General features: G+C 42.0%; 1 long non-coding RNA gene across 1 annotated transcript; it reads left to right on the forward strand.

Moving 5' to 3' along the window:
• Positions 1-51: 51 nt before the first annotated feature.
• LOC131999560 (uncharacterized) lies at positions 52-14,776 on the forward strand. The gene is made up of 3 exons (XR_009399072.1): positions 52-583; positions 2,154-2,283; positions 14,675-14,776. It is a non-coding gene; the product is annotated as an uncharacterized LOC131999560 (long non-coding RNA).
• The last annotated feature ends 12,749 nt before the right edge of the window (positions 14,777-27,525 follow it).

Genomic DNA, 27,525 nt, shown 5'->3' on the forward strand with positions numbered 1-27,525 from the left:
GCGCGCGGACACGCTCGCGCCGGGCTCCAGGCCAGTCTCGGCCCTTCTGCCACCTGGGCCGGCGGCGTGCAGCGCCTGGGCGCCGTCCCCGCACGCCCAGCCCCGCGCCCCCACTCCACCTCTGCCGGGGAGAGCTGGTGCTGCGCCCCCCTCCACGCTCCGCTACCAAATTCCACGTCGCTGCAGGAAGAGTGGCTTATATTCCCATTTCCCAGAGGGAAGAGCTTCACAAAGCTCCGAGGGGTTATCTCAGGGGCCCCGGGGACACCGGGCCACGACTCAGGCCTCCGTGGGCCCAGGAGAGCAGATGTCCCTCCAAGTCAATTCTGAAACGTCCCCCCCTGCGGGCCCGATGCGGGGAGCTTGGAATATAAAGGGCCCAGTGCTTCTTCTGACCTGCACTCTGGCTGCTTCCTACCTGAGGCACCCCAACGCAACCAGGAGGAACCCGTGCCTACATCTGTAACAGAGAAGCTCTTCTTTAGAACGCAGCTGCCTTCCTTCCCAGTAGTTCTACCCCGGACAGTTAAATCCCATGCACGTTTGCTGCACGAACTTTAAAATGGGACCTGGACCCCAGCTGGTGAGTGCGGAGGCTGCCCTGTCCCGCAAGGGAGAGAACTGAGGCAGAGGGTGGGATGGCCCAGGTCCTGAAAGCTAGAGCAGGCACCCCGCCTCACCTCCTCCCGGAAGCCTTCCTTCACCACCTCCCGAACCCAGATCTGCACCAGGGTACATGTCCGTTCTCTCTCTCTCTCCCCTTCACTGAACTTCTTAGTAGAGAGAAGCTATGCCTCAATTGGTAGAAGCATTAACTTTTCTCTCCTTGTCCAGACCGAAAACTCCATTAAGGTAGAAATCCTTGTTTGGTTCACCGCTGAGCATCCAGGAACACATAGTAGGATGGATGGTTGGATGAATAGGTGAACCAGCACAGGTGATGTGAGGGGAGGCTCAGAGGGTAGAACTTCGGTCTGGAAGGGACTGGAAGGGCTTCCCAGAGGACTTGCCGTTCAGGCTGGGTCCTGGAGGATGAGGTGGGTTTTGAGAAGGTCCAGCTTCATGCAAGTGTAGTAATGGGTGTTGCGCCCAAACTGCTCCCTTCTAGCTATGCTGGTTGTTGTTTGGGCAACCTCACCTCTCCCTCTGGTCCACAGACTTTGGGGAAAGCTGATTCCATCTCTGGAAGGGGTATGTGCATGTGTGCTGGGGGGAGGCACGTGGTTTAGGCCGAAATGAATCGATGTATTGCCATCCCCTGGCTTCAGCCAGGGAATGAAAGGGAAGAAAGGAAAATGTGAGAAGAAAAAGGAAGAAGGTTTTCTTTTCTAGGAAACAAGATTTCTTGCTCTTCTGATTCTCCTGGAATGAATGAAGGAAGAAAAAATGAACGAACTAATTCGCTCCTCCCTTCTCCTACTCTCACGTCCCCTCCCAGGCTGAGACAAAGACTCCTGTAGGCCCAGAAGCTCATAGGGGTGGGGAAAGGAAATCTGGGCTTGGGGTGAGGCAGACAGATGCTGGATGGCAGAATGGAGTGACCAAGTCCAGGAGGGTCTTGTTGGGCCCCTGAATCAAGCCACCCCATCAGCCTGTTCCCCTGAAGACTTTCCAGTCCTATGACCAATGAGGCCCCTTTATTGTTTGAGTGGGTTTGACTCAGGATGCCTTGAACTTAGAGCATCCTAACTGGGAACAGCGATCTAAGGAGTTGCAAACTACGTCCTTGCCTCACACAAATTCAGACTTTCTCTGGTGGTTCTCAAACTCCACCTACATGGGGGTTGCCCAAAGCACCAAACACTGCTTGCTGAAGGGGCTTGTGTAACAATTCGGCTGTTCTTCCGGTCATTAGCTCTCATTGTCCTCATCAGGGCCATGGGAGTCCTGAATAGAGTATGTGTGCCTTTCTGTAATCTGGTGAGGTGGGGGAGGGGGGTAGAGATGTGCCTTCCCTCTTTCAGCAAACACACAACACACGAGTGCAAGTGTGCAAAACACACAAGAGGGGCTCACACTGGAGGAGCAAGGGATAGAGCCGAGAAGACAAGACACAACCTCATATTTATGGATGTGATCGTTATTTATTATTTAATCACTTATTTTAATAACGTATTCGTTAGTGACCATTATACTTTGTGAAAATCACACAGGGCAGCAGCGTATGGGGGAGAATGCGTGACCAACAGTCTGGCTGGAGAAGCTCAGAGAATTGGATGAAGGACTTTGTGGAAACTGGGATTTGAGTTGAGCAGTGATAAGAATAATACTAATCCCACATGGGTATGTAGCATATTTATTTTTCTTGAGATAATTCACATACCATGAAATTCGCCACGCAATTCAGCAAGTTTTAGTTTATTTGCAACATTGTGCAACTATTACCACTAACTTTATTGTCGTGACACCCCCCGCCCCAAAGAAACTCTGTAGTCATCAGCAGTTACTCCCCATTCCGTCACCTAAGTCCCTGGCAACCACAGATTTACTTTTTTGTCTGGGTGGATTTGTCTATTCTAAACATTTCCTGTAAATGGAATCATATCATACATAGTCTTCCGTGTCTGACTTCTTTCATTTAGCATAACGTATCTGAGGCTCCTCCCTCTGGCAGCAAGGATCAGTACCTCATTCCTTTTTATTGCTAAGTAACATTCTGTTGCATGGATATACTGAGTTTTATTTATCCACTCATCAGGTGAAAGATATTTGCGTGTTTCTACCTTTTGGCTATTGCAAATGATGCTGCTATGAGCACTTGTGTATAGGTTTTTGTGTGAACATATGTTTTCAGTTCTCTTGGATATATACCTGGGACTGGAATTCTGAGTAGTGTGGTAACTCTATGCTTAATCGTTGGAAGAATGAACCACCTGTGGCTGCACTGTTTTACATTCCTACCCACAATGTATGAGGGGGTACATGGTGTTTTACCAATTTTGAAATCCCTTTGACACCTATGATCCAATTTAATGCTCACAAGAGTCCTGCAAGGAATTATATTCACTTTTATATATAAAAACACTGTACTGGTGAGGATTATTTCAGTTGCAAGGAACAGAAACTCTACACAAACAAACTCAAGCAGAAAAGGCAGCGTATGAGCTGATGTAGGCAGGAAGTGCTGCAGGTACGGCTGGATCAAGAGTCTTACGTGAAACTCTCATCTTTTTCTCTCTATCTTCTCTTACATTTGCTTCACTCTGCTTTCCTTTCCTGCAGCAGACAGGATTTCTCTGCCTGCTAGGAAAATGTAGCCAACAGACCCAAGCTTACACTTCATAGATTCTAAAGGGAGAAAGACAGCTTTCCCTACTAAATGCAGCAGGAAAGTCCAGGATTTTGATTCATGTCTACTCCAGAACCAATCAGTAGCTGGGCCATAGGGTACTATAATTGGCCAAGTCTGGTGTACATGCCCAGCCCTGAGGAGTTGGAAGGGAAGGAAGGGCTTTATGACTGACAGCCCCACCAGACCACATATTGTAGGAGAACAGTTCCCTAAAAGGAAACAGAAAAGAGGGGATGACAAAGTATGCCAGACAGAGAGGTTTCCTGGGTTGCTGGACTTTAGTGTCAAATTCAGAGCCATCCCTGGCCAGCTGGGACAGATTGGTCCCCTATCTCTGTCTCTTGGACCTTCTGCCACTTTTTCTTCAATTTTCCTCTCCAAGATTCTCCTCCCCCGTCCCCTGCCAGGTGTCTATCCCCTACTCTCTGGTTATTTCTCCCCACCCTTCTGTTTTCTGTCCCCACGTGCCTCCAGTGCAACTGCTCACCATGTTATCATGAGGGAGGGTCCGCACCCTGGCTCCTGGGCTCCTCTCTGCCCCCTTAGGCCCCCCTCATAGATCTTCCCTCTCCCTGTGCCTTGTTGGAAATGCAGACTCCTCTTTTTAAATTAAGATAAACTTCAGCAAACTTATAGTCTCTGGGAAGACACATCATCTGCCAAAAAAAAAAAAAAAAAAAAAAAGAGAGAGAGAGAGATACAAATTCCAAGGTAAAAAACAAAGTATAAGAAAGCTACAGGGTTGCTTTTGTTATCTGCTGTTTGAATGACACATGTCACTGTTCCAGACCAATAATGGGGATGATGGGAAGGTGATTGTGTCACGCACAAATGGCCTTATGTTTCAGTTTGTCATGCCAGGTCTCATCCTTGCTAAAGAGTGAATGAGGTTAGCTTTGAATGACTGTGTTTACCCCAGTAGCTGATGTTTGCCCCAGCTGGTTTCCACTTAAAGTCGAAAGTTCGATCATCCCAAATGTTGGAGTAGGGGTGGGGGGGAATGTTTCCATCTTCCAAACGTTGTGCTGAGCCAAGGGTTAGGGACTGGGATTCCTACTGGGACCAAGCCCTGTACACAACCTATACCAAATCCAGGAAGTTATTTTCTGATTTCCATTTCTCAAGCCACAAGTATGTACAGTATTTCGCAGTAAAGATATCAAAGGGGAAGGAGTAATGGCCACAACACAAACAGACACACAAGATAGATGAAGAAACATCCTTTTGAAGAAAAATATGCCAGAGGGTGTGGGAGAATAAAAATTGCTTTGAAAGTCTCGAGGTAGCAGTCAACATCCTAATGGAAAAGCTATTTCTAATGCAGCTTAGATGAGAGAAACCCTTGACCATGGACCAGACAGAAAGGGCGACATCAGGGTTAAACGTCACAGCGAGGACACTATGAAGGACACCTGCTTTCAATGGGCTCTCAGTACAGACTAACGGAACTCCTTTAGCCATCCGCACCATCCAGGTGGCTGTCTAGGACCTTCATCCCAGCCCCGGCTCCGCTGAGAAGTCAAGGAGAGGCCGTGAAGGTTAAGGGTCTGGATGGAACGGTCTAGGGTAAAGATGGACTCAGGAGAGTTGCAGACAAGGACGTGGAGCAGAGAAAGGGATTCTCAACTGTGTGCACAGACCAGGTGCAAGGGTGCCACTTGTCCAGGGAGTGGGAGCTGGGCCATTCGATAAGCAAATTCTAGCGGGTATGATCAGGCCAAACACGCAGGTACATGCACACGTGCATGGTCGCACGCATGCACACACATCTGTGCCGGCATAAATACACTCTTCCCATCCAGCACCGTCCGAATCCATGTTAAGGAAGAGACACGTTACTCCAAGAAAACCTCAAATGTACAGATCACCCTGTGCATTTTGGAGAGAGCATTTTGAAACAGGGTTGGTTCCTCATCATTCTTTCTCCCACTTACAGGTGAAATCTGAGTTACAAGTCAGGGCATCCTTGGCTCAGATGCCAGGGACAGAGCTCCCGAAGGATGACCTTTGGCTCTAAAAAGGCCCAGAGAGAGCTTTTATATTTTTAGCCTTTACTTTGGGGGCAGATCAAATTCCGGGGGGGGGGAGTGGTAAATCTTAGGGATTTGGGGGGAAGGTGGGTTAAAAGATAAAGGGTGGAAATAATTTTGGTCCCATCGTAGGGTATTTTTAATCAGCCTTCGTTTGATAACAAGAAGGCTTCAGAGGTTTTTGAGTGAGATTGGGGAAGGGCAGGGAGATCTGTATCCAAACAAGTCCGGGAGACAGAAGCCTGTGGCCTTTGGCCCATTCAGGAAGGTTCTGTGAAGGAGGAGCCAACACTCCCAGATCATCTTTCGGATACCCTCCCTTCATGCTCCCCCAAGACTTTGGGAGCTTTCACGGCCAACGTTTGGGCTTCCATAAAGATGCTGTTTTTTCCTCCTCGGCTTTGGTGGGTACCGTTCCTTGTGCTCAGCACTGAACCTTGCATTCCTCCCAGCCCTGCCTACTGGATCTAACCTGTGCCCTCAGTGCCCTTCAGAGCCTGTGCAATGGGACTTACTCCTGCCTTCCCTAGAGTGTTTCCTGCCTCTCTCTGAAACAAATCACATGCTCTTGTCTGGTGGCTAGTACTCAGCATGCCCGGAAAGCGGATACCAGGACCAGCTACTGTCGCTGAGCATCCCTGACCGCGGACCAGATTCTGGACCGAGTGTCCTGCACCGTCTCGTCCTATCCTTCTGTTCCCACCACACGGGCAGCTTTGCAGGCAACTGTCAGTATTCTCAGGTATTCCTTTGGCCCTTGTCATTCCTGTGAATGCCACATCCTGAGGCTTCCAGCTGCAACCCCCAGTGGGTTCTCTGTGTTCCCTGACTCTGGAGCTCTGTCAGCAGGCTGGGAGTGTTGGGGAATCAGTGGGAGCAGTCCCCAACCAATGACGGATGAGTACCCCAGCTCCCACAGCCTTTACTAGGGGCTGAATGCTTGTCTCCCCCTCCCCAGAGTCCTATGTTGAATCCTAATCCCTAACTATTAAGAGGTGGGGGCCTTTGGAACAGGATTAGGTCGTGAAGGTGGAGCCCTCATGAATGGGATTAGCGTGCTTACTAAAAAAGACTGTGAGAATGCCCCTGCCTCTCTTGCCATCTGAGGATATGACTAGACGACGCTGTCTGCGGACCAGAAAGCAGGACTCGGGAGATATGGAATCTGCTGGCTCCTTGATCTTGGACTTCTCAGCCTCCAGAGCTCTGAGAAACACATCCCTCTTGCTCATAAGCCACCCACTCTGTGGCATTTTTGACAGAGCAGGCCAAACAGACGAAGATATCCCTCCTGAGGGATCACTCTGAGGAATATTCCACAGTGTCCCAGGGAGCCGGGCGGAACTGAGCCCTGTTTGCCCGCCGTGGCCACCTGCTCACTGCTGCACCCTGTAAGGGCTTCCCTCCCTTCTCTCTCTTGTCATTCCCTTGACATTGCTCTCTGGGATCACTGTCCCATCGCCCCACCCCCATCACAGAACACTAGCACTTAAATTCTCCTATCAGGGTCTACTGCCAGGTTTAGAGGAATAAAGCAACTGGATCCAAGTTTTGTAGCTAGAAAGTGGCAGACTAAGCCTGGAACCCAGGGGACATGGGAGGGACACTGAAAGTAGCCCCGAACCTTGCCAACTATTGGACCTCCTCACTTTCTCACATCTGTCCTAACACCTGGGATGCCTGGGAATGCTGGAAATTCTGCTGTCTGAGTTTCTGGCTCCAGGTGCACTCTTTGGAAAAGAAAATTCAATTCCACTTGGGAAGTTGATGAACCTGTTTGATGAATATTAGCCCTTATTCCCCAAGGTCCTGAACAGAGAAGGAGCTTTAAGAGGGACAAGAAATGGATCTGCAGCAAATGTGGATCAGAAGAACCAGTCCTCGGGCAACTGGAGGCCGCAGCAGCAGAAAGCAGCCTGTCAGAGAGGCTGCTGAGAGGGTTGGGGAAGAGCATGCCCTGTTTCCCCATTTAGCTGAGAGTTGGTCCTAGGCCTCAGCTAATGCCCTCAGCCTGGAAGGGCATGTAGAGGTTTCTGAACATCACAAGTTGTATACCTGATCTTGGAAGTCCAAGAGAAGAAATAGGGGAGCACAACCCCCCCCCCAAAAAAACATAAAAAAAGGAAATGTTCTTGACAATATAACCAGTGACGAACCCTCTATTGGTCTACCTCTGTCTCCAGCCAGCCTCACTAAACCCAGAGACTAGAATTTTAAACGGCTGCTACCTCCCTCTACCTCCCCTTCTGCCACAGGCATGACGGGTTGGCCACGTCCCTGTGATCACATACCTGCCAGGCTAGGTCAGCCACCAGTGGGGGCTTTCTCGGAGACTGCTTGTCTACACATATTTCTGGAAAGAGGACAGACCTCCGTGCTGCCAGGGAAGGCTCTCCCCAGACTTTTCCAGCTGCTGCTGCTCATCCTAAAGCATGTACTAGAAATAAACATCTCCCAGGCAATTTGCAGCTGGGGGCAGAGGCTAAGAGGTGGTGTTTGCAGATGTGGGGAGAAGGATGGGGAGTGGAGATGTTTTAGTTGACATTTGGGTAGCAAATGCTTCTGTGAGCCTTTTTTTTTTTTTCTCTGCTGAGCATTAGTGAGCAAAATGTGGGTGCAAAATCTGGGCTTAAAGACCTCTTAACCCCACCAGCCCTCCGTGTAGGCCAAATGTTAAGCATCGAGTGGAGGATTATTGCAAGGAAAGGGGTTGGTTTGTGTTTGTGTTTGCAGAGCTTCAGACAGACCCTGTAAATGGCTGGGGACTCTGACATTGCTCATGAGGCTGTAGAGTGCAGGGAGTGCAGTGGTTACACATGCAGGCTCAGGGCCCAGAGAGACTAGATTAGGATCCCAGCCTGGCCTGGCATCAGGTGGGTGACCATTTCAAGTGGAAACGATGAAACAAGCTCCAATAAGTCACTTACCAAGTGCCAGACACAATTCTCAGCACTTGAGGTGTATCATCTCGTTGAATAATCCCGACAGCTCTCCGAAGTTGGGGCTATCATTGTTCCCATTTTACAGATGAGAAAACTAAGGCACGAGGGGGAGCATAACCTGCTCAAGGACAGTCAACTGGTGAGTGGTGGAGCCTGGAGATCGCCTTACATGATCTGGCTGGATCCCTCTGCCTCTTGGGTTGTCGTGAGGCAGGGCTGAACCAGGGGCTATAAAGGGTTTGGCACCGTGCCTGCCACATGGCAAGCTCGCAATAAATGTTAGTTTTTATTATTAACAACATATGAAACAGCGTAAAGCAGACTAGTCAAGCTATCCGCACCATTTGAGATTGTTAACAATGCCTGACATTTGTTTAGCTCCATATGTAATTCAAAGGACTTTCCCCGATTAGGTCTCTGAGAACCTTCCTTGAAGGCCCTGTGAGAGTGGTGGGGGCAGTTTCGAGTGGGCATGTTTACTGGATGAACAAGGACATGGAGGCCCAAGGTCAGCAATGTACATAAGGTCCCATACTAGCCCTCTGGTCATACCATCCTTCAGCAAGCCTGTGTTGAGATCCCAGAGCCTGACTTACACACCAGCAGGCTGAAAAAAATGCCAAACTATCATCAGCATGTGGTCCTCTAGTATGTTTCACTCAGATTGCATTTACAGAAACATTTTCATACCCAGCTGTGTAAACTGTGATACAACAATAACAATTTATTGCTTGTTTATCCTCTAACTTCATAATTAGGATCTGAAGAGATTACAATAAAAAAAAAATCCCAACAATAGAAGACCAAGAGTCAAACAATGGAACAAATATTTGTATAGCGTTTTCCATTTTATGAACAGGTGTGATCTCATATCAACCTCTTGTCAGTCCACCACTGGACATAACTGTGCCATAAAACTTGGGCTGAGCAGAGGTCCTATAACAGAGAGTCTCATGGCCATGTCCAACTCTTCTACTCTGGTACAATTTTGCCTGTGTATTTTGTCAGTTACAGAGAGGGTAGAGTTAATGTTTCCTGCTATGTTTCACCAAGACTCGAGCTAGAATGCTTGGTTTTAAATTGCAGCCCTGACACATGAATTCTGTGACTTTGGGCAAGTGCCTTAAGCTCTTGGTTTTTTAGAATTCTAACCTATACGAAAGCATACCTATCTCATGTGATTATTGTGAAGATTGAATGAGTTCACACATGTCAAGTGTTTGGAAAAGTGCCTGGCACAGAGTAAGTGTTATTCGCTTGCAGTAAAACCAAAAATCATCTCCCAGGAAGTCTGCAGAATCATACATCTCTCTTTTATAGTTCTGTCCATTTTTGCATTATAGATTTTGAAGCTAAGTCTCCAGGTGCGTGCAAATGTAGAATTGTCATATCTTCCTAGTGACTTGAGCCTTTTCTTGTGACAAAATGTCTATCTTTAGTTATGCCTTTTGACAACATCTACTTTTTGATCTTAACATGATTCCACTGGCTTTCTTTTGGTTAGTGTATGCATGGAATATTTTTTCATTTATTTGCTTTCAACTCTCTTTATCTTTGTATTTTACACATATCTCATGTGAGCAACATTTAGTTGTTTTAAAATTTAATGTTAAGCTTTCAATGGAGCACTTAGTCCATTTACATTTAATTTTCACTATATTTGAGTTTAAATCTACCATCTTAGTATTTTCTATTTGTCCTGCCTGAAGTGTGTGCTCCTTTTTTTCCTCTCTTTTCTTGCTTTCTTTTGGATAGATCATTTGTAATTATTCTTTCCCCCACTTTGTTAGGTGGAAAGTAATAAAGAATGGTTCCCTAGAGATTCCAGCATGCATCTTTAATTTATGAAAGTCTAATATGAAAAAGCGCTTTTATCTTCTCCGAGACAATGCAAGAACTTCAGAGCATTTGCACTGCAGTTGCTACCTTCATGATTATACACAATTGGTTTTGTTTATTTTAATTCTCTCCATATTTTAAAAATCATGATACTTTATTATTTTCTTATAGCCTGTCAATATTTGGATTTGTCCACATATTTGCCATTTTTGTTGCTTTTCTTGCATCTTTGACTTTTCATATGGGATCATTTTCCTTTTGCCAGAAGAATGCCATTTAGCATTTCCTTTAGGACTGCATTTTCTGGTGTTAAATTCTCTCAGTTCTTGTTTGTATGAAAATGATTATTTAATTTTTATTCCTGAAGGATGTTTTCTCTGGGCATTATATTTTTTCTTTTATCACATTGAAATGATCATTGTCTTCTGATTCTTGTTATTTCTGATGAGAAGTCAATTCTCAGTTTAATCATTGTTCCTTTGAAGGTAAAATGTCTAATTCCCTATAGATGCCTTTAAGATTTGTTTTTCTTTTGGTTTTAAGAAATTTTGCTGTGATGTAGATTTCTTTTTGTTTATCCTACTGAGATTAATTTGGCCTTTTAAAAAAACTGTTCATTCAAGCCTTTTATCAGTTTGGGGAAACTTTAGCCCTTACCTCTTCAAATATTGTGTCTGTCCCATTTTGTCTCTCCTCAACCACTGGGACATTTATTAGAATTTATCGTGTATCTGTCATAGACTGAATGTTTGTATTGCCTCAAGAGTATATGTTGAGATCCCAACCCCAATGTGTCAGTATTAGGAGGTGGGGCCTTTGGTAGGTGATTAGGTCATGACAACGGTGGCCTCATGAATAGGATTTATGTCCTTATAAAAGACACTTCATGTGTGCTTCTGCCACATGAGGACATGGTGAGAGATGGCCAGGAAGCAGGCCTTCACCAGACACCAATCTGTTGGTATCTTGATCTTGGACTTCCCAGCTGTGAGAAATAAATGTTTTCTGTTTAAACCACCTAGTCTGTGGTATTTTTGTTATAACAGCCTGAATGGACTAGGACAGTATTCTTTATGCTTCTCATCTTTGCATTTTTTGATTATTTTTTTCTTTCTAAGTTACTATATATATATATATATATATATATATATATATATATAACCTTATTTTCCAATTTATTAGGTCTTGCCCCAGCTTATTCAAACCTATTCTTTAAGTTCTTTATTTGGATTATTTAATTTTTTATTTTGAGAATTTCTATTTGGTTCTTTACAGTTCTCTTTTAAAATGTTAAATCTTGTCTTTTATCTTCCAAATATAGGAAACTTAATTACTTTAAACTCTGGCTCTGATCAACCAGAGTCATAATGGTCTGCTTCTATTGTATGTTTTTTCTCCTGATCTTCATGTATGATGTCTTATCTCTCATGGGACTGGATATCCTTGATTTTGCGTAGGTCAATGGGCAGGGAAATTATGAAAATAAATTGAGAGCTTGAATTTTATGTCCCAGAAAAGATTATTTGCTTCTGCTATGCTCCCAAGGTCATTTAGATCACTCAAATACTGTTAATACTGTTAATAATATTTTGGGATTGGACTTTCTTGGGTCCCCAAATGTTTAGGAGCTGTATTTCAGTCTATGTGAGGGCTGGTTTACTAGTAGTTCACCTTTACTTTTCGGGTATAGCCTTTCTGGGTTTAAAATGTTAGAGGTTTACTATGGTCCCCACTTTTGCCGATCCTGAACTACATTTTTTTTCCCCTACCCACAGGTATGGTCAAAAATATTTCCCAGTCTCTCGGCTGTGTCTTCTGGATTTGCAAATGCCCCCAGGGCAATGGGAGTCCCAATGCCAAGCTCCCCTCTCTGGGCTTCCTTCCTCTTGCAGACCTCAGTCCAGTAATATTTTTACTACCTTGATAGCTTTCCCATCCTTACAAGCTGGTTTTTGGAAAATATTTTGTCCAGTTTTTTGAATTTTCCTCAGAAGGAAACTTGTCTACATTATTCAATCTGCCAACACTGGAAGTGTAATCCAAAATATGACAATATCATTTCCTCAAGACATCCTTTAATATCTCATAAAACACAGCAAGAATTTTCTAGTAAACCTTCTAGAATTTTTTATTCAAAAGTGAGTATGTCTGTGATCTTGATTTTATCTAGTCTTATCTAATAACAATTCATCGACTAGGAAATTAATTGATTCATTTATTCAATAAATATTCAGTGTTGGCTATGTTCCAGGCACTGATCTATGCCCTAAAGATATAATGGTAAGTAGACCAGACACCTTCCCCCGTCCCTAAGTTTAAAGTCTAGAGAGAGAGAGAGAGAGTGAGGGCACATATAAAAATTTAACTACACTTAAATGTGATGAGAGATTGAGAGAAAAATCAATTGAAAACAATCGATTGCAATAGGAAGAGTATGAGGATGCCAAGTACAAGAAGAATTACAATAATTGTGATGCTCTGTCTGCAAGCAGCAGAAAATTGGACCCAAATGGGTTTAAATAATGACTGACTGTATTATCACTCACAAAATAATAAGCCCCAAGGTAGAGGAACCTCAGACAGAGGTCATTGGAATGTTAGCTGCTCCTCTGCCTCTTACCTCTCATTGTCCTCAGGCTGGCAAAATATGGCAGCTAAAGTTCCACTGGTCTCATCCAACCACTGAAAGATCCAGAGGAAAAACAGGAAGACCAACACACCTCCCCTCATCTTCCCTTTTTTTTCACTGGGCAGGATTGGGTCACATGCCCTCTCCTATACCAATCACTGGCAAAGGAAATAAAATTACCGGAAGGAATTACACTAGCCATGATCTGTTTCTAGCTGGAAGTGGGACCATCTTCCCTTGCGTCATGTGGGGGAAAGACCAATTCTTCAATAAAATTGGGGTTCTATTAGGAAGGAAGAAGGAAGAAGCAGAATGGCTACTGGGCAATATTCACCACAGGGGATTGGTAGTAAGGGTAGAACATTACCAAAGACAAACCACCCATTCCACACATTCTTTTGAGTCTTTACATACACATTCTGACATGTTTTTCACAATTAGCCAATAAATCAATCGTAATAGCTAACGTTATTGACTGCTCACATACGTGAACTCATTTAGACTCAGTGAGGTTGGTGCTATTATCATCCTCATTTTATAATGGCAAAACTGAATCACAGAGTGTTAAGGAGCTTGTCCAAGGTTACATGATGGGCGAAACATGGATTTATTTTTTACTATTTATTTATTTATTTATTTATTTTTAATTTTATTTATTCACTTGACAGAGAGAGAGACACAGCAAGAGAGGGAGCACAAGCACGGGGGAGCAGGAGAGGGAGAAGCAGGCTTCCCACCAAGCAGGGAGCCCAATGCAGTGCTCCATTCCAAGACCCTGGGATCATGACCTGAGTCAAAGGCAGCCACTTAACTGACTGAGCTACCCAGGTGCCCCTGAAACTTGGATTTAAACCAAGTCATCTGGTTCCAAAGCTACAGATTTTAGCCTCTAAAATAAACTATTTCTAGCAAGGTAAATGGACTATTCCAACATTTTAAATGAAGAAATTGAAGTTCAGAAATGTGAAGTTTGCCCATCCACTTATTTTCTTATAAAACTTTATTGAATTATCCCTTACTACTCTTGGTGCTTAATACTCCTGGGTGCTAGGCTCTGGGGATACAGTTCTGAATAAGACCTTGCTCTTGATCTTATGCTGCCTATAGACTTGTAAGATAATAATCATTGAATGTTAACTGTGAGCACTTTGTCACAAGTAAAGGCTGCAGGCTCTGGCATCAGATGCTAGGGTTCAAGTCCCAGCTTTATGGCTCACTAGTAGTCCTTGACCTTGGGCAACTCTCTATTTTGATGACCTCTTCACCCTATTGGTGAGGGAGAGATTACTACCCTAAGGTTATGGGGATGGCTAAACACACACTAGGTGACGAGACCAACAGTATTTACTAGATATCTATGCTCACAGCCTATGGAGGAGGATACCACCACCATGCAGGACCACAAGGGGTCTCACTTGGGATCAGGATGAACAACTGGAGTGGAGGGAAGCAGACTTCATAGCCTCAAGAGGGTATGGTGCCTCCTGGTTCACCATGACTGGCTTGTTTGTATAGTTCTGTGGTCTGGCAGGGAACTAAAATGTGCTATTCAGAGAGAAGTAAGAATTGCACCTGGCCTGTCTGATAAGAAGAGTTGGCTAAAGAAGCTTATCCATGAGAGCAGAGGGGAGCTAGCCATTAAGCCATTTGGGGTCCTTTTAATTTCACCAGATATCATGCAGCTCATGATAGTGAACCTTAATTTCAAGCTTTACATCACTGTTTCTTAACCTGGTTGCACCTTTGTTTCTTCATCTTAAAATCAGAATAACAGTGCCTGGTTCATTGGTTATTTGTGGGTTTTGATTGAGACACTATGAGGTGAGCATTTAATACAGGGCCTGGCACTTGCCAAGAACCAGGCATATGTTGTGTGATATGCATAAGGTCATATGGCTGGTAAGCAGTGGACTCAGATTTAACCATCCCCTTTTGTTTCTAGATACTGGGAACTTTCTACAACACTGAATTGAAATCTTGTCCATTGGGAAAATACCAGTTAGTTTACCCATCCATCTGTCTAAACATACATGCCTCCATCCTCTTATTTGCTCATTCATTCAACAAATATGTGTTGAGCACTTACTATATTAATGGTCTTGGCACTATGAAGATGGCTTTTAGAAGCTTACAGTCTGATGGAAGAGATAGACATGGAACAGACATGGTGCTTTCCAATGTGATGGATGTTATGCCACAAGCAGTCAGTGCCAAAGACAAACCAAGGTAAGAATGGCTGGAGGTGGGATGTGGATTGTAAAGACCCTGGGAATTTGCCCCCAAACAGCCCATCAAAATATCTCCTCTTCCCTCCCCCGTGATGGTTGGGGTTAATGACCCCTGTGATCCAAACTGTAGAGGAATCTCCCATTGGGATTCCTGGCTGACACACTGACAGACTTTGAAAAAGCCAAGACTTTCCATTTCTGACTCTTAAACTGTAGGTGGAGGATCCTGGGCTGGTCCCTTCCTCCTATTGGAACTCAGTTTCTTTGTTTGTAGAGCAGGGGTATAGGGCTAGGTGGTTTGGGGAGATTACCTCCAGCTCTACCCAAAAATATTGTTTTTAAACACTAGGTCTCATGAGATCCCTACTCCACAGGACCACCACTCTTCCATAACTGGCCCCTATTTGTCCTCTCCCACACCGTATACACACGATACCCATCATTCTGGTCTACACTACACACCCCTCTAGGTGGGAACTGGTTTCTTCAGATATTTTCTTCCAGGAAAAAAGTAATATAAAACAACAGCACTACAAACCACAAAACCCAGGAGAAAGAAAAAGTTGTAGCTTGTCCCATTGTCTGTCTTTGGAGATTGGTATACCTTGTTCACTTTTCCTCAAATGAGACTTTCATTTTAAATTACATTGAGCCATAGCTTGGCGGCTCTATTTTTTGTTCCATTCTTGGTACTCCACAGGATGTCAGAAAGGAGAGCCAACTTTTCACTTTTCTCCAAATCTGCGTGTTGCCCAAAGATCTTGGGGGTGGGGGATGGTTTCCAAGGTTGGATGGGAATATGGAAAGCCAGCAGCATCCAATACTTCCCAGACTACCCTGACCACAACCCTGCGGATAGGAGGCAGGCAGGCAGCTGGGCTGGCAGCTTGGGGAGTACTCAAAGGATGAGGCAGGGAATTTGCTGCCACCTCCAACTTGGTGTATAGGATATGTGAAGGAGAATTCCAGGTGCTGGGCTCTCTCGACACTGTGTCTAGAGTCTGGTTAGGGTCAGGGTTTCACAAGGGGGTAATGCTATGAGGCTATACCCTGACATGTGCTCTCCCTTCTCCCTGGAGGAAAACCAGGTTCTTTTCATCAGTGAAAGCATCCAAGTTCTGCTTTCACTTATTTGAGGAATGTTTCATCAAGAGGAAAATCACGTAAGCCTGGCACTGCCACTGGCAAGATGTGTGACCTTGGGCTGATTGCTTGACTTCCCTGATTCTCAGTTTCCTCTTCTGCAAAATGAAGGGATTGTATCCAGTTATCCAAAAGGTCACTTAAGGTTATAAATTGTCATGAGAGGGTCAGGATCATGGTTTCTGAAATCGGACAGTTTGACGCAGTTTGAATCCCAGCACCATTTACCAAGAGGGGACCTTGGGTAAGGGGGTGACATCTCTTAGCTTCAGGGTTGCTTGAGAATTAGATGAGTGAATGCATCCAAGAGTGTAGCACAGGGTCTAATGTAAAGGGAACATTCAGTAAATAAGTTATGAGCTCTCAGGAAGATAAAGGTAATGAGCCTGTGTGCACAACTCTGCTCAACTTTCTTCTACTTGTGCTTTCTGGGGCAGAGACCGGAAAGCAAATGCAGTGGAGCTTTTAGGAGCAAAAGGTGCCACTTCAGTCTCCAAGACTGGTATTTCCTCCCCAGGCATCCAGGCCAATATCTGGCTGGTTACCAGAGGATTAAAAACTAGTCATTAGGTGGCTGCCACTGAGTATGAGGCAGGGAGTCAAGGGAGTCCAGTCAAAACCTAGCAAATACCAATGGATGATGCTAGAAGGGGCAGAGAGCATTTTCTGGGGTGGACCATAATTGGGAAGAAGCTCATGATTCCATCTCCAGCTAGATTGGCCTTAGCTTTCTGCTATGTCCCATGCCATCCTCTTATGAAATGGAAGCTGATGATGTGCACAGTGGGACACAAGTATGGTAAGGGAACAGGAGGATAGAAGGGTGCGCTGGGGACGCTTGACTCTCTGAACCATAAATCAGAGACTTCTGCTGGTCACGCTGCCCACAGTGGCCATGCTGAGTAATCTGCCAGGTCAGCTCTGGCCCCAGAGAGCCTTCTGAGTTGTACTCTCAGCAGACTCATTTAGCTCCTTTGAAAAATGCCAGCATCTGCTTGGCTGTGAGCTGGCTTCTTTTCTCTGGGTCTTAGGTTCCTCTTTTGTGAAGTGATGGAGACTTCTTTTTCTTGCATGATGGCAGACCATAAACCACATACCAGAGGGAAGAGTACACAGTGCTATCCAAAGAAGAAAAAAAATTTTTTTTGAAGATTTTATTTATTTATTTGACACAGAGAGAGATCACAAATAGGCAGAGAGGCAGGCAGAGAGAGAGAGGTGGGAAGCAGGCTCCCCACTGAGCAGAGAGCCCGATGCAGGGCTCGATCCCAGGACCCTGAGATCATGACCTGAGCTGAAGGCAGAGGCTTTAACCCACTGAGCCACCCAGGTGCCCCAGAAGAAAAAATATTTTTAACTGCACTGATAAGCTGGCATAAAGGTAAAGAATCACAAATAAGTTGAAACCCCAAATCCTTGAATATAAATTGGTGCCAAAGTTCTCCTTTGAGTTGTGGGTTTCTGTCAAAATTTGGGGATTTTGAGCTTCTGTTTCATGGTTTTACAGAAGCAGGGGCAGAACAGGAGGCCTAGGGGTGACCCAAGGTAGAAAATCTAATAGGAGAGCTCTTTGCACAAGGCTAAGACATCCCTAAAAAGCATTGCCTTCAATGGAAATGAAGAAGAAATGAACTCTGCAAAGAGGGCAAAGCATAGAAACTAGTCTTTAATATTTTATTTATTTATTTGACAGAGAGAAATCACAAGTAGATGGATAGGCAGGCAGAGAGAGAGAGAGAGAGAGGGAAGCAGGCTCCCTGCCGAGCAGAGAGCCCGATGTGGGACTCAATCCCAGGACCCTGAGATCATGACCTGAGCCGAAGGCAGCGGCATAACCCACTGAGCCACCCAGGCGCCCCGAAACTAGTCTTTAAAAAATCTTAACTGTGGATGAAGAGGGGGAAAAACTCTGAAAATTCAAAACTGTAAGCTGACCTTCGTGTGAGTTTCCAGTCCAAGTTCATACTCAGTGTGGCCCAAAAACCTCAAGTGGAGAATTTAATTTTAAGTAGCCCTACATTAGAAGAAACAAATATAAGTAATTTCTGGAGAAACTAAACTTAAATCCATCCCTCAAAGAACTCCACAAATAAACTTCCAAGGAAAAGGAGCAACTTACAGGAAAAACAAAATGAAACAAAATACACAAAGAAATAGGATACCAAAAGGAAGGGTCAATAGAAGCAACAAAAAGCAGATCTTCAAAGACTTCATATTCTGGAATTAACAGATGGATAACTAGGTTTCATATATTGAAAGAAATAAAGAAACATAAACACGAGGAAGAAATAAGCAGGTTTGGAATATAGTCAAGTAGATTGAGAATTGAAAAATATAAGAACTAAAAACCTCAAATGAATTGGTTAATGAGCTGATTGGACACTGAGAGGAAAATTTGTAAATTGGAAAATAGTTTCAAAGAACTAGCCAAATGTGGACACAAAGCGCTAGAAGATATGAAAGAAAGGGAGGTGTTAAGAGACATGGAAGACAGAGTGAAATGTTTTAATATATTTTGAATTGATTTCCAGAAAGAGGCAAAGAGAAAACACAGAGGACATAGTTTTGGAAATAAATACTAATAATTTCCCAGAATTGTTGAAAGCTTCTAAACCATGGATCCAGAAAATCTAGCAGATTCCAAGAGTAAACACATAACACATACATGCATGTACACACCTAGGCATACAGTAAATATTTCAAAACAACCAGAGACAGAAACAAAGTTAGATGGATTCCTGATGTTTTAATGGAAAAGCATAAGTTGAGAGAAAATAACCACCAATATAGAATTCTATACCTAGCAAAACTATCCTTGAAGAATTAGAGCTAAATAAGACATTTTCTGACAAACACTAAGTTTATCCCCAAAAATCTTCCCTAAAGGCAATGATCAAATATGTGCTTCAGGCAGAAAGGAAAATAGTCCCAGATGGAAGACTGAAGGTACAAGAGGTAATGATGGGCAAAGATACTTGTAAAGATGCAGGCAAATAGGAAAATTATTGTCTGCATAAAATAGCATAATATTGACTAATTTAGGTAGGGGAAGAAACAAGGTAAAACTAGAATACTGAACAATGATAACAAATGAATTGCAAGGAGATCATTGAAATTAAGGCATTCTAAGATCTTTATATTACCTGGTAGGAAGGAGGATAGTATCTTCCGTGTGTGTTGAGCTCAGTCTGCATTTTGTGGTAACTAGGACAGTCACTAAACAGGCAAAGAACTTACAGCTTCTAATAAAGTAATGAGAAAGAGGAAAAACCCAATAGAGAAGAAAGATGGCGAAAAAAAAGGCAGTGGGAAAAGGAGACCAAAAAAAGCAAGATAAAAGAAATAGTATGTAATGAAATATTAGTGATATATACAAATACATAAGTAAGCACAATAAGGATAAATAGACAAAACTCAGGGTAAAAGAGAAGAGTTGTCAGACTGGGTTACAAAGGAAAATGTCAAGTGTAAGGTGTTTACTACAGTCATGTTCAAAACAAAGAACAATGGAAGATTGGAATTCTCAGCATGGGAAAAAATATGTGCTGGGCACATACTAACCAAACTAAATCTAGAATGTTTATTTCAATAAGAGACAAAAAATGAACTTAAAGATCCAAAGTATTTTACAATTACAGAGGGCAGTATATAATGATAAGTGGAAAAATTTACCAATAAAATATGACACTCTAACTCTGTATGCCTATAATAACATCCTCAAAAGATAAAAATTAAAATTCATAGATCTATAGTGAAAAAATAGACAAACAGGCCATATAATGAGAGATTTTTAACATGCTTTTTCTATTACCTATAGAGTAATAAAATGTTAAGACTCAGTGATAGCATAATATGCAAATTTTGATCTAATGGGCATAGATAAAACATTACACCCAACAATCAAAGAACATAGGAATTGTCAAGCACACATAGGAGAAACGTTTATGATAAATTTATAGGAGGTTGCAAAACTCATCTCAAAAAGTTTCAAAAAGATTGGTATTAGATAGATCATATTCTCTAAACACAGTGCAATGGAGTTAGAAATAAATACCAAAAGATTATTAGAAAAACCCCCCACACATTGAATTTAAATCTAAGTATACTATACTACTAAATAATTCATAGGTCAATGACACAATCACAACAACAAAAAATACTTATCATTGAACAATAATGAAACTCTTATGTACAAAATTTATAATTTTTTATACATTTTTTTATTTTTTATAATCATATATTTTCCCCCCAGGGGTACAGGTCTGTGAATCGCAATTTTTAGCTTTAAACTCTTTCCTTAGAAAAGAAAAAAATTCAAATTTAATATACTGTGGTTAATGTAGATATTAAGAAGTTCAACAGCAGGGTGCCTGGGGGGCTCAAGGGGTTAAAGCCTCTGCCTTCGGCTCAGGTCATGATCTCAGGGTCCTGGGATCGAGCACCCCATCAGGCTTTCCACTCAGAAGGGAGCCTGCTTCCCCCTCTCTCTCTCTGCCTTCCTCTCTGCCTACTTGTGGTCTCTGTCTGTCAAATAAATAAAATAAAATCTTAAAAAAAAAGAAGTTCAACAGGATGATACTAAATAAAGCAGATGGAAAGACTAAAGATAGAGGCAGAAGTTAATGAAATATAGAAAGTAACTGGACAATGGAGAAAACACCAGACCCTAAACTTTGTTTTTTGAAAAGATTAATATATTGATAACTCCTTAACAAGTCTGATCAAGAAAAAAGAGAAAACACATCTGCCAATATCAGAAATGAAAAGACATCCCCAATATCCTATAGATATTAAAAAATAATAGAGTATGAACAATTTTTTTGAATAAATTAGAAAATTGAGAGGACAAAAATTTTTTAAAATATAATTTATCAACACTGCTGGAAGATATGGAAAATCAGAATGGTCTAATAACAGTTAAAAATGTTTTAAAAAGATTTTATTTATTTATGTGAGAGAGAGAGCAACAGCACCCACATGGGGGTGGGTGGGGAGGAGCAGAGGGAGAAGGAGAAGCAGACTCTACTGAGCAGGGAGCTCAACTTAGGGCTCAATCCCAGGACCCCAGAATCATGACTGAGTCAAAGGCAGACATTTAACCAACTGAGCCACCCAGGCACCCCTCTATTAAAGACATTTAACTGGTTGTCAAAAACTTCCCTAGAAAATAAACTCTAAGAATAAATGGATTTACTAATGGACTCTTCCAAACGCTTAAGGAAGAAAGAATACCAATTTCACAATTTCTTTCAGAAAACATCAAAATAAGGAATCCTTCCTAACACTTTTCATAAAGGCAGCATCACTTTGATATTGTGACCTGGCAAAGACTGCAAAAAATGGAAAGAAAAATCAGTATCCCTCGTGAATATAGTTGCAAAAATCCTTATCAAAATGCTACTCAATATAATCTGGCAACATATTTAAAAAGCCAACACGTTATTATTTTTTAAAGATTTTGTTTATCGGGGCGCCTGGGTGGCTCAGTGGGTTAAGCCGCTGCCTTCGGCTCAGGTCATGATCTCAGGGTCCTGGGATCGAGTCCCGTATCGGGCTCTCTGCTCAGCGGGGAGCCTGCTTCCTCCTCTCTCTATTTCTCTGCCTACTTGTGATCTCTCTCTGTCAAATAAATAAATAAAATCTTAAAAAAAAAAAAGATTTTGTTTATCTATTTGACAGACAGAGATCACAAGCAGGCAGAGAGGCAAGGGGAAGTAGACTCCCTGCTGAGCAGAGAGCCAGATGTGGGGCTCGATCCCAGGATCCCAGGATCATGACCTGAGCTGAAGGCAGAGGCTTTAATGTACTGAACCACCCGGGTGCCCCAGTCAGCCCATTATTATATTTGGGATTTATTCTAGGAATGCAAGTTTGGGCTAATATTAGAAAATCAATTAAGGTAATTCACAATACTAACAAAAGAAAGGAAAAAATAATACAATCATCTTGATAGATTCAGAAAATGCATTTGGTAAAAGTTAAAATCCGTTTATAATAAAATCTCATATCAAGCTATAAGTAGAAGTGAACATTATTAAACCATTAAAAGTATCTACAAAAAATCTGTAGGAAACATCATGCTTAATATTTTGCTATTATATAATTGCTTAATATAATTTCTAATATTGATATTATAATACCAGTATAAAATAATGACACCTTTCCACCTGAGATTAGGAAGAAGACAAAGATGCCTGCTATTTCATGTCCTCCACATTGTACTGGAGTTTCTAACAAGTGCAATGAGACAAGAAAAAGAAATAAAAGACAAATGGATTGGAAAGGAAGAAAGAAAACATTTTTTTATTCACAAATAACATGAATTTGTGCCTAACCCCAAAATAATCTACAAACTACTAGAATTAATAAGTGAGTTCCACTAGGTCATTGTTTATAAAGTTAGTACTAAAATTTTGTGTTTCTTTTCCAAGTGGGAAATAGAATTTTAAAAGACAATTTATAATAATGTCAAGAAACACTGAGCACCTAGGAATAAACCTCACAAAATACATGCAAGTTTCCTGTGGCAAAACTACAAAATATTACTGAGGGAAATGTTTATTAACATATAATGTATTATTTGCCCCAGGGGTACAGGTCTCTGAATCATCAGGCTTATACACTTTTCACAGCACTCACCATAGCACATACCCTCCCCAATGTCCATAACCCCATCACCCTCTCCATGCCCTCCCTCCCCCAAGCAACCCTCAGTTTGTTTTGTGAGATTAAGAATCACTTATGGTTTATCTCCCGATCCCATCTTGTTTCATTTTTTCCTTCCCTACCCACCTAACCCCCAACTTTGCCTCTCAAATTCCTCATATCAGGGAGATCATATGATAATTGTCTTTCTCTGATTGACTTATTTCGCTAAGCATGATGGAACTATTTCTAGTTCCATCTACATCGTCACAAATGGCAAGATTTCATTTCTTTCGATGGCTGCATAGTATTCCATTGTGTATATATACCACATCTTCTTTATCCAGTCATCTGTTGATGGACATCTAGGTTCTTTCCATAGTTTGGCTATTGTGGACATTGCTGCTATAAGCATTCGGGTGCACATGCCCCTTCGGATCACTACATTTGTATGCTTAGGGTAAATACCCAGTAGTGCGATTGCTGGGGTAGCTCTATTTTCAACTTTTTGATGAGGAAAATGTTTAAAAAGAATATACTCCTCGTATAAAAAGGGGGAGGAATAAAATATGTTGATGGATTGAGAGGTTTAATATTGTGAAAATGTGAATTTCCTCAAATTAATCTATAAGGTCAATGGAATTACATTGAATTTATTTTAAAAAATCTGTATGTATATGTGTGTTCATGCATGCATGTGTGTGTATTTAATAAGCATAGACAAGTTAATTGTAAAATTCATATGAAAATGTAAAAGTTCTAAAATATTAAAAACAATCTTCAAAAAAAAAAACTAAGCTGGAGCACTTTCATTACAACTAACAAGACCGGTCATAAAGCTATTGTAGTTAAAACAGCACAGCTCACATACAAACAGAATAATGACATGGATTAGAATCTATTAACTGATCCACACATATTCTGTCCCTGGATTTATGCAAAGGTGACACTCTAATGTAGAGTGTAGATATAGTATAATGTAGTATAAGAATGTAGTATTAGAATGATTTGTTTTTCTTAAAAGGTGGTAGGTTGATGGGCTATTCACATGTAAAAAAATAAATTTGTTCCACTAGCTGAAATGCAAAAACCGAATCCAGAGGGATTGCAGATCTAAATGTGAAAAGCAAAAACAGTTGAAAAATAATGACAAAATAATAGAAGAAAACACTGGAGAACATTTTCATGACCTTGAAATAGGCAACAGTTTCTTAAACAGGACATAAACAGCATTAGCTACAAAAGAAACAATAATAAATCATAATTTCATGATGTCAGTTTTTTTTAAGTTGGTGTGTAAATTCAATATAATTCCAATTCAAATTCCAAAAGTATTTCTTTTTTTTAGAATTTAACAATCAAATTCTCAAATGTATAGAAAGGCAAAATAGTCAAGACTAGCCAAGACACTCTGATTTTAAAATCTCCAACAAACCAGATGGTGGACTTATTATGCCAGATATCAGGATTTATCATAACAATATGATAATTAAGACAATGTGATATTAGCATAGGGATGAAACAGAAGAGAGTCCAGAAATAAGCCCTCACATATGCAGAAACTTGATTTATGACAGACCAGACATTGCAGGCCTGTGGCACGAGGACAATTGGTTATCCATATGGAAAAAAATGAAACTAAATCCCCCAACTTACACAATACACAAAAATCAACTCCAGATGGAATAAAGGCTTAGACATAAAATGAAAAAACTATAAAGCTATTGGAAGATAATATAAGAGAATATCTTTATGACCTCAGAGTAGGGCAAGATTTCTCCAGCAAGACACCATAAGTACAAACCAGAAAGACAAAGATTAATAAATTTAGCTACATTAAAACACCATAAAGGGAGTTAAAAGACAAACCCACAAACTAGCAGAGGGTAATTGCAACAAGTAACACAAGTTAGTTAGTAAAACCAACAAGATAGTGAGTGGCATCCAGAATATATTATTATGAATCGAGTACAAAATGACAGAAGATTGAAAACTGGGCAAAAAAAATATGTGAACTGGCATGCCATAGACAGAGAAATATAAATAGTGTATGAGCATAGGAAAAGAGGCTCAAACTCAACCATCATCAAAGAACCACAAGTTACAGCAAGATACGATTATATATTCACAAGATAGGCAAAAAGTAAAAAGTCTGATGGCACCAAGTATTGGTAAGGATATCGAGTCATGAAGCCCTCTTCCACTGCTGGTGGGCATATGAGTTGATGAAACTTTTTGGAAACAGTTTACCATTACCTAGTAGGGTTGAACATGTGGAAACCCTATGAGTTGAATTCCACTGTTCAATAAAGACATTTTTGTGCTTGTGCACCAGGGAACACTTTAAAGAAAGTTCATGGCAGAACTCTTTGTAACAGTCCCAAATTCAAACAGCTCAGATGTCTCTCAGTAGAAGATTCAGATCCTTTGCCCGTTTTTATTTTTATTTTTTAAAGATGTATTTCTTTAAGAGACAGAGTATGTGCAGGTTGGGGGAGAGGGGCAGAGGACAGAGGGAGAGAGAAATCCAAGCAGACTCCATACTGAGCATAGAGCCGAACTTGGGGCTCAATCTCACTACCTTGAGATCATGACCTGAGCCCAAACCAAGAGTTGGACATTAAATGGGCTGAGCCACCCAGGTACCCCAACTTGGCCATTTTAATTGTTATTTATCTTTTTATTATTGAACTTCAATAGTTCTTTACATCTTTTAGATACACGTTCTTTCTTAAATCAGAATTTGTACAAGTTTTCTCCCATATGTAGTTTGCCTTTTCACTTTCTTGATGGTGTCCTGGCAAACACAATATGTTTTCATCTTGATTATGCTCAGTTTCTCTATTCTTTCTTTGTTGCCTGTACTTTTGGTGTCACATCTAAGAAATTGTCTATGGTCATCCCAAGGTCATGAAGATCTACACAGGTTTTCTTCTAAGAGTTCTATAGCTTGAACTCTTAGGGCTTTGACCCATTTTAAGTTAATTTCTGCATTCAGCATAAGACAAGAGTCTAATTTTATACATTTGCCTGTGGAAATTCATTCTTTAAAAATGCATATAACCCAGGATGCCTAGGTGGCTCAGTCAGTTAGGCATCCAACTCTTGGTTTGGGCTCAGGTCATGATCTCAAGGTCATGAGATGGAGCCCTGCAACAGGCTCTGCGCTGCCCTCCCCCTCTCCCCGCCCCATTGTTTTCCCTTACTCTCTCTAAAAAAAAGAAGAAAAGAAAAATAAAACTACATATTGTCCAAATAAAAAAGGAACACAGGGTTGGAGTAGACACTTCTCCGAAGAAGATACACACATGACTGGTAAGGACGTGTAAAGATGCTCGGCGTCACTAGTTATTAAGGGAATGCAAGGTCATAACGAGACACTACTTCACACGTCCTAGGACATTTGTAATGAAAAAGACAGACAATAGTAAGTGTTAGAGGAGATGAAGAAGGACGCTGTTGATGGTATGATGCCACAGACACTTTGAAAGACAGTTTGGCAGATCCTCAAGTGATTAAACAGAGGGTTACCATGTGACCCAGAAATCCCAGTGCTAGGTGTGTATCAAAGAGAATTGAAAACAGATGCTCACACAAAAGCACATGTTCAGGACAGCATCACTCGTAAAAGCCATAAAGAGGAAACGACACAAATATTCCTCCCCACCTGATGGACAGATAACAGAATGTTTATATCCATATCCATACAACGGAACATTGTTCGCCCATAAAAAGGAGCGAAGCACTAACATAGGCTACAACACAAGTAAGCCTTGAGAATGACACGCTGAGTGAGAAAAGCCAGGCATAAAACGTCACTTATGGTACGATTTCATTTAGACAAAATATACAGAATAGAACAAATCTATAGAGACAGAAAGCAGATTAATGGTTTCTAGGGGTGCTGGGGAGTAACTGCTAATGGGTACAGAGTTTCTTTCAGGGGTGATGAAAATAGGGGTGACAGTTGCCCAACCATGTAAATATACTGAACTGTATTAATGTTAAAACAGTAAACCTGATGCTATTTGAATTACAACTCAATAATGAAAAATACATATTAGGTGGTAAAACCAGTTCAAAAGTCAAAACCGGCTAACCCCAAATCAAGACATGCCTGCCTCTAGTTGTGTGTTCAGCGGGGGTGGTTATTACAGGAAACGGGGGTGGGCAGTTTGAAAACGTTGGTAATGGGTCATTCCTTAATTTGGATGGTGTAGTACATGGTGTTCATTTTCATGATTCTGTAAACAAACACTTATCTCTTATGCACTCTCGGACAGATGATATATGGCATCACAAAGATAACTACACTGAAGGAGTTGGATGAGGGGAATCTCCTAGAGACCTCTTTGCCCAGGTGGTCACCAGCTCTGTGGGCATGACAGAAGGCTAGAAGCAGCTCTTAGGCACAGATTCGATGACACTCCAGAACTGGGGCACCTTGATGTGGACAACTTTAGAGTGGAAAGGAGATCTCCCAGGCTGACCCTGAAGGAGCCCAGGCTGGCCATCTCCTCAAGGCCTCCAGGGGGCGCTCACAACATCGACCCGGGGCTAGGCACACAGGACACCTGCTACTGTTGGCTTCCGCTGGGCTCCTACCCACTCTGCCTTAGTGGGGAGGGGCAGGTTCTCGTGAATAAAACATACCAACTTCATGGATACACCTGAATACTACATTGCTAATTTGTAAGTAGAAGTAAGTCCTCACGTCAGTGTGCCCACATTCTCTTCCTGAAGGGGCACTCTCGTCTCCCACAGGACGCAACTCAGG

Source organism: Mustela nigripes, chromosome 13 (genome assembly GCF_022355385.1).
Source record: "Mustela nigripes isolate SB6536 chromosome 13, MUSNIG.SB6536, whole genome shotgun sequence".
Taxonomy (NCBI): Eukaryota; Metazoa; Chordata; class Mammalia; order Carnivora; family Mustelidae; genus Mustela; species Mustela nigripes.